Genomic DNA, 8919 nt, shown 5'->3' on the forward strand with positions numbered 1-8919 from the left:
CGATCACCAGGGTCTTCAAGCCTCCAACCTCCCTAACCATTAATTAACCTGACCTCTCCTTATTTCTGCAGGAACACAAAAAAAGGAAAAGGCGTTCCAGCCACACCCAGGATCAGCGCCGCGAAAAAGAGGAGCAGTGCTGACTATAAGGAGGAGGTAAGTATATTGGTGGAGGAAGGGGGGGGGGGGGGGGGGGAAGATTACCACTGGGGCTGATGTGGGGTTTATTATTACTACTGAGGGGTTTAATATTACTACTGGTGCTACTGAGGGGGTTAATACTGGGTCACTATTACTACTGAGGGATCACTATTAATATTGGGGCTACAATAGGGGGGGGTCACCCTTACTAGACTTTAGACACCAGGAGCCACACCTGCAGCCTGATTCTCTCCCTATAGTTTCCCCACTAGCAGTGCTGGCATGGCAACTTAAATACTCACCGTAGCCATCCAGCATGTCCTGCCGCAGCAACTACTGAAGAAGAGATTTCTCGAAACACGTTTATTATGCTGTTTTACTCATAATAAAATCTATATATGTCATCACCATTTTTGTGCAGTCGTTGCACCATGAGCCAATTTTCTCCCAATATTACTATTACTAACAGGGACAATATAGAGTCCACTATTACCAATGGCGGGCTTGGAGGCTCTAGTGCCCTCTTGTACCGCCTCTAGCTTGGATACAAGATGTGATATGGGCAGGCATTGAGGCACACAGGTGTGGTATGGTATCCTCCACATTTGCTGTAACTGAGCCTCTAGATCGTGTAAACTCGTAGGCTGTGGAAGTTGGCGTCCCAGACGGTCCCATAGATGTTCTATTGGTGATGCATCAGGTGATCAGGTGGCCACAGAAGTGTGACCATGTTGTGGGGGCTCCTGTGACCCCCTTGTGTGCACGGCCGAGCATTATCCTGCTGGAAAACAGAGGAGATATATAACTTATACCAGCTATACATATATAATTATATACAGGAGACTTGAGGTCTCTGTTCCCCTATCTGTGCGCATGCGCTCGCATCGCATACACCATTGTATTATATGGGGCTGGCCACAGCAACGCACCCTGTGCTAGGGGCATGCAATGCGGTGCAAGGTTTCACCATTCTCAGCCTCAGCAGAGGATTGCTACTTCCCAGAGTGATGAGACATTTTTGATAAAAGAATACCTCACATCTGTGACAAAATCTCAGGCTGATTCAGGGCCCCATATCGAACTCCTCCTTGTAAAATTAGCCTAAGGGGCTACAAACAAATTTTTATTTAGCCCAGGAAATGAGTCATGTTTGCACAGCTCATGCCAAGCGGCAGATCACGTATGGAAATTCATTTTGCAGCAGTTTATCTAGGGGTACTGGTACAGGAGGGGGCACTTGAGCCTTTAGTTATGCCACTGTCCTACACTCGGTCCAGAGGTGGTTTGTACATCTGACTGCTCCTTGCTGCCTTTCACCATGTTCTCCCATAATTTTTCCTTTTCTCTGACTCCCTGGTAGTTTAGAGCCAATGTCTGCGTTGGGGGACTTGTGCCCCAATTTCTCCGCACTACAACTTTGCTTCGTCTGTCCCCCCCCCCCCTTTCCCCCCTCCGCTTTTTAATATATCCTTTAAAATACAGTCTAAGCGCTCCTTCCCACGAACGGATTTCCATTGCGTATTCCGCAGCAAAAATCCGCTGCGTTGCCCGCAGCTATTAGGTTCTATTGATTCACCCGTCCTCACCCGCGGCATGCTCTATTTGCCGCGGGTGTACGCGCCACGGAATTTCGCGGCGGAGCCCGTCATGGCCGTGTGCAGCCGGCCTAACAATTACAATTGCCTCTTTGAAGGCAACAGTAATGCCGATGTGACCTTAGAAAAAAAAAAAAATGAGGTTTACACTCCTGCGCTAAGGGAATGTTATAATGGCTCTGTCACAACTGGCTATTATCACTTCTGTATAAGATAGGTGCTAAAAGACTGATACATTGGGCTCTCAACGTAACAGGTCTTGAGAACTGAGGTTCTGAGTCCCCCCTCACCCCTCTTCTCACTTTGGGCTTACTGCACCTCCCTGCAGTGATGAGAAGTTGAAATGGAGCATTGGTTGCACTGCTCATGTGTAACAGGCAAGTTACAGATAACTATATCCTGTTATGGGACTGGCAGAATTAGTTGTGGGGAACACATATATATAATCCCGTGCAAGATGCCAGAAATTGTACACAAGTCCAGGGGATAAAAACTATACAAACTTCTTGTTGCCTGTAACAACAGGCAATGATGGGGGTAGTAGCTGTCGCCACCGTTCCATACACTGGCATTCACACACGGCGCATTAATGACACTGGACAAGTGCGTAGTACCTCGGGTCCTCCGGAACGGGGGAGGCCCGTTAAAACTTTACTAGTGACTTCTCCATATAATACAGCAGACTTCAGTATGCAGAGTTCACAGTGCAGGAAAACTTAGTACATATTCCGCAATACTTGACATGACAGTCAATGGCCACAGGGTGGCAGTAATGATCACCCCACTGTCATAGACTTCAGTATGCATGGGTGTCAGTTACGGGTGTACCACTATACGGTGATCTATACTCCAGACGGCCGCATAGGAATCATCAATAAATCTCAGTATTATCTTCAGTAGACTTCTGCACTGTTATTAACAGTATGGATGTATAGTCACTAGTCGGGGTAATTACTTACAATGACTCTCTTGTGGTGGGAAGACATTTAGGCTCACTCACTCCCATGCGCTTCAGATACAGTCCGGCGGTCTCTCCATCTTCAGCTGCACAAGGGCTGATGGTGCCCTCATGCGCCTCTGTGGTAGCAAACCCTCAAATGGTAGATGGGCGCTCCTCAGCAGACAAGATGGACTTTCCTTAACTCCAACCCAATCACTCATACTTATAGACACATGCACACCACGTCACATGACATAGCAAGATAGGTACAACGAACATGCAACCAAACTCACAGCAATGATTTTACGGTAGTTAACCCTCCAGACGCCGCAGCTGTGCAACACACATACAAAAAAAATTAGACATGACAGCTTTGCACAGAGCATTCACAGGAGACAAACATGTATGACCATTTGGAGGGGTCCAGAATGATGTTCTGGGACACGACACATGTGCAGGATCACTCCATTAATTTTCAATGGGACCGCCGGAGTTGGCCATCTACAAGCGATTGGCTATTTCCGTCAGCCCAATTGAAATGAATTGAGCAGCTGCTGTGTAAAGTCTTACCGGCGCTGGATTGGAGCCCAGGTGTAGTAGCCAAGCTGGACTCAAGAGTAGTCAAGTGAAAGCCGGGTCATTAGCAGGTGATCTGAGTTGCAGTATAGAGGATGAGGTGGCTGTGGCACTTGATTACAGGCTGAGAGCTCAATAATTATGCACTGAAGGAGTGGCAGGGCTAGGCTTATATAGGAAGAGCAATCAGGAACAAAGGCGGGGTCAGGACCAGAAGGGAGGAACTGCGTAACTGGCAACTAGGTAACTAGAACAAAGCAAGGTTTCAGCAACGGCTCTGTCCAAATCCTGATAGCCTAGCAGAGAAAGCTCTTGACTAGCATGCAAGAGGTTGGGGGTTCGAACCCTAACATGCTGTGTATGTCCACCCATCATTCGATTCAATGTGATAAAGGTATTGTCTGTTACGACCCCCTTTGACATCTGCACTAAATGACCCCCTTGAGTCTCCGATCCATGCAGCTTAAAATTCCTGATAATAATGCTCTTTCTTCAAAAAGAGCATTAGTGGGCCTTAGATTGTTTACAGGGATGTTTGTAAATTAGACGAGTGGTGGAATCACTTGGTAAATGAGTCACATGGACTGGAAATCCCTCCCCTCTTCTTCAGATAACTTGGCACACAAGCTACATAAAAATGGTGTTTACTACAGTCTTATAGACCCTTTTATTGTAAAAAAAAGAGAGACTACCTGCAACATGAAAACATGGCAGAATAGCCTCCATTTTACTGGCTTGGAGCGGATTGGAAGAGTGGACCTGTCCTATCCAAAAGAAGATGGTACTAGTGCCTGCACCCCTCTTATTGTACTAAGATACCCAGATCTGGAGGTAAATGTCACTGCAAAGACAAGCAAATATGGATTATACAGCTTAGAACTCTTAGCGCTCATTCACCAAGCCACATTTCCGGGCGGTGTGCTGTTCGCGTATTCCACAGACAGCTCATAGCCCTATAGTAGTGCAGCTTCCAAGGACACGGCCTAGGAGACAGCGGGGTAGAGTTTGGAGCCTTGTCACAGTGGCTCTACCATCTCCCACCCGGAGCGTAAACGAAGATATGTCCAAGAGCCGAGGGCACATTAATAAACGGGAAACCCACTGCTGGATAACCTTAGTCCTGTTTTGTGTCACGCGTGACGCCACCGCTTTTTTCTGCCGCGGGGGAATTACTGGATGTAGAGTAAACGCACCCTTGCGCAGCCTCGGTGGGGGAATTCCTAGTTGTCGGAGTAAATCCACACACACACATGATGCTTATAAGACACAGCCTCTGGAAACGGACGGGCAACTGGTCGCTTTACTTGAGGCAACTTGATTACAACTTCAAAATACACGCCAGCAGGAAAACAGTGCAAAAACGTCAAAGTGGTGTGACAGGGAGGACTCACGGGTGAACAGGAGAAACCACAGTCTTGTTATCTGTGGGTCCTGATCTCGGTAACATGCTCTCTTCTCTACCGGTCAATACTCACATTTGGTAAAACAGGGTACGCTGCCTGGCGGTTTCTCACTCTCTCTTAGTATGGAAGGCATCCTTTCATATTTCCTGAGTCCAGCAGGCCCAGGGTAGGCTGTAGATTCCTTTCCGCCTCTTCCATTCTGGACCACACAGGCTGAAGGTGCCTGTGTGGTCCTCTTGCACTCTCCAGAACTCCAGATTAGACCCAATTTTGGCAATTCAGGACTACCCCAAGTGCAGGATATATGATGTTACCTTTATGCAGAAAGGTATCTTCCATGATTTGATTGTGACAATTCCTACCAAACACGTCCTAGATGTAATCAAGCTTATGGTGATTAAAATGTACTGTCCCTGCACCGTTGTAAAAGAGGTTGAAGCTTTTCTAAAAGTTTCTTTAAATCTGTTCCTTGTATGGGTAAAATTATGAACACGCTTGGTATTTGGACATCTAAATGGCGGTTCTAGGTCACATGTATAAACGACCCCAGCGGGGTTGAAACTTCTGCCTGTTCGTTTTAAATTGGGTAATGTGAGTGGAACCTCGACTTTATGGGAATGGCAGACTTCTGCCACAACTGCAAAATGAAAGTTGCGGCAGTACCTGCAGGAATTGTGGTGGCTCAGACCATGAGACCAACCAGTGCTTAATGGGGAGGAGATGCCATTTGTGCAGCAGAGTTAGTCACTTTTATAATTTTTGTCCCCATAGGGCACAAAATTTGGAGCAGCAAAGGCAGCCCAAGAAACCAGCAGACCAAACCGCAGCTCCCCTAAGGAGAGGAACTAGATAAGATGGAAGTTTCCAATGAACTCACCTAAAAAGATGAAGGCATCCCTAAGAAGTAGAGGCATAACAAGAGGAGGGTTAGTGATCGGTCAATGGGTGCACCCTCCCAGAAACGTGGATCAGAGGGGAAGCCCAGTGAAACCAATCCAGGCCCTCGGGAGATGTCAGATCCGGAGGTACCTGAGACAGAGGATCCAAGGGGAGCTGTTGCAACTATTAAAAGGTAGAAAGGCAAAGTTGTACTCAGAGGTGGTACAGGGTGTACAAAAGTAAGTACCTGCAGTGGCAATGAAACCAGACGTTCCCCATGAGGTGCCATCTAAAATTGCCCCTCCCCCTCTTTGGCAGGTGGAAGACTCAGTGACTGCCTTCAGATCAGTGGCCAGGAGCCGGGTGGCCACCTCTGCGGAGGGGATAAGAGATGGACAAGAAGCTGATTTGCACACTATCTATGTCATCGATATGGGACATCTCAGGGATTCCGGCCTCAGGTGCTATGAGAGGTCAGATGCAAAAAACTGGAGATCCAACTCCCTTCTAAACAGTGACTATAAAATCATCTAAAATATGCGTTAACAGACTAAAAACAGTTAAACACAAGATCATCCATCCCATTCAAGTCTGCGGCGTCCCTGGGAGGAGTATAGGGGAGAATTTGAACCTTTTAAGAGATGCTATTAGTGACACTGCTGGCCGGAAAATGCCATACTGTACATTCTGTTCCTGCTGTACACGTCTGCTGTGATGAGCTCCCCCCGGTGGCCGGAAGCTGCAATACCATCCCTGATTTCAAGTGGTACAGAACCTTCTGTCGGTGATACGGTATCGGTAATTAAAGTCTGCAGACAGGTACGTTACTTTACAGCCCTTATTTTTTTATGGCTCTGTGTGTGAGTCAGGCAACCTGTGTGATTCTTAAGGCTGGGTTATCACAGAGCGTATTTCCAGCGGAAATCTCGCGGTTTGGCCACAGCGATAAACAGCGAGATATCCGCCGGGAAAGCGCTGCTTCAAAACCCACGGCACTTAGCCACGGGTTTTGAAGCGACCTGGCCGCACGCTTTTCAGTTTCTGTGGCCGGTAAATCCGCACCACAACGCCGGCTTCTCCCAGCTTTGCTGTGACAGATTTGCTGTCCCACGTGGACGAGATTTCTAAGAAATTTCGTCCACAAAGCTGGCCAATTGAGGGATTAGCGACCACAGACGGATTTGCCGCGGCGAAATAAGACACCCCCTGAAAATAAGACGTAGCGCATATTTGGGAGCAAAAATTAATATAAGACGCGTCTTATTTTCGGGGAAACAGGGTATGTGCAAACATATTGTACTAATCTGTGCAAAGATATATATTTCCATCTGTTTACTTTGGGGCACATTTGAAAATTTTTTTTTTTTTTTTAACCATTTAGGAGACGTACAAATTTAACATTACTTTTCAGCATTTTGAGGAACACTTTGTTTTCCTGCACCAAGCCAAGATTGGAAAAGCTCATAGGTGTCAGAATGATAGATACCCCACAAATGACCCCATTTTATAAGCTACACCCCTAATGTATCACTGAGGGGGTCAGGAGGATTTTGACCCCACAGTTTTCTTCAGGAAAAAATAAAATTTCATATTTTCGCAAATATATAATTTTAAATACATATTTTTTTCCTATAGTTTATATGAAAATGAGGATTTACACCCCAAAATGGATACCCCTGTTTGTCCTGTGTTCAGAGACATACTCAATGTGGCCCTAATCTTATGTCTGGATGCACAACGGGGCCCAAAATGAAAGAATTAGTCGGTGGCTTTCAGAACATAGATTTTGCTTGAAGTCCTTTTAGGCCCCATTGCCCACTTGTAGAGCTCTTCAGCGGCCAAAACTATAGAGAACCCCCACAAATGACCCCATTTTGAAAACTAGACCCCTTAACGAATTTATCTAGGGGTGTACTGTGTATTTTGACCCCACAGTTTTTGAATGAATTTAAGCAAAGCAGAAGGAAAAATTATGACTTTCATTTTTTGGCAATTCTGTCATTTTAAAAACAGCTTTTTTTGTACAGCACATATATGAATGAAGACTTGCACCAAAAAAATGGATCCCCCTGTTTGTCCCGTGTTCAGAGACATACCCATTGTGGCCCTAATCTTATGTCTGGATGCACAACGGGGCCCAAAATGAAAGGAGTACTTGGTGGCTTTCAGAACAGAAATTTTGCATGAAGGTGATTTAGGCCCCATTGCCCACTTGTAGAGCCCTTGAGCGGCCCAAACCATAGAGAATCCCCAGAAATGACCCCATTTTAAAACCTGGACCCCTTAATGAATTTATCTAGGGGTCTACTGAGAATTTTAACACAACAATATTTGAATAAATCTAAGCAAAGCCATAGGAAAAAAAGTACGATTTTCATTTTTTTGTCAATTTTGTCAATTTAAAACCGGGTGTTTTTGTAGAGCACACGTATGAATGAAGACTTTCACCCCAAAATGGATACCCCCATTTATTCCGTATTCAGAAACATACCCATTGTGGCCCTAGTCTACTTACAGGACCCATATCAAGGCCTATAGTGGAGGGAAAACCCGTTGGATTGCACAGCCCTACTGAATAAATTCCAGGCCCCAATTGCCCACTTGTGAGGAAACAAAAACTGACTCCCTAAAAATAATTTCTCACCATCCCCACACACACTTTACGCCCTTTTTGGTGTTCCCCAAATCTTAAATAAAAGTAATAATGTAAACTGTGTGTGTTTTTTCGAAGACAGGGGTAATTACGGGGGCTGGTTGGGATGGGTACATGGGGCAATAAAATCTGGTATCCCCCCTCCTCTCATGCTTTTTGGGGGTCATTTCTTGACCCCGGCGGCGGAGATGGGGTGTAGACAGTGGCGCTCTGTGAGTGTCCGTAATCTTACTAAGGTGCAGCGGTCTCACATAGAAGACGCTCAACAAGCTGCTTCTGGAACTGCAGGAAGGCGAGCGTTCCCGGGGCTTCTTGTAAATTACGTATTACAGGTAGCGGTCTGAATAACGCCGAGCTCACACGGCCGCATGTGGAATTTGCTTGCGGAGGCCCACAGCGGATCCCAGCTGTGAGCCCGGCTGTGACCCTGCGTACGGCCGCGTAATGTACTGCGCATAACTGCGTACTTACACGGGCGGTCATGCGCAGTACACTTTTTTGTTTGTATCTCACGCACGTTGGCTTAGCGATGACACGGGTACCCGCAGCCCGTATACAACGTAGTTATGTATGGGCTGCGGGTAAATCCGTGACCACGGAGCACAATAGGCTCTATACTGCGGATATCTGTGGTAAAATAGAACCTGCTGCTTTCTCTTTTCTGCAAGTGGATTACATAATTCCAGCCCGCTAATGTGAGCGAAATTATGTACTCCAATGTGATTGATTTTT

The sequence above is a fragment of the Eleutherodactylus coqui genome, unplaced genomic scaffold, assembly GCF_035609145.1.
Source record: "Eleutherodactylus coqui strain aEleCoq1 unplaced genomic scaffold, aEleCoq1.hap1 HAP1_SCAFFOLD_139, whole genome shotgun sequence".
Taxonomy (NCBI): Eukaryota; Metazoa; Chordata; class Amphibia; order Anura; family Eleutherodactylidae; genus Eleutherodactylus; species Eleutherodactylus coqui.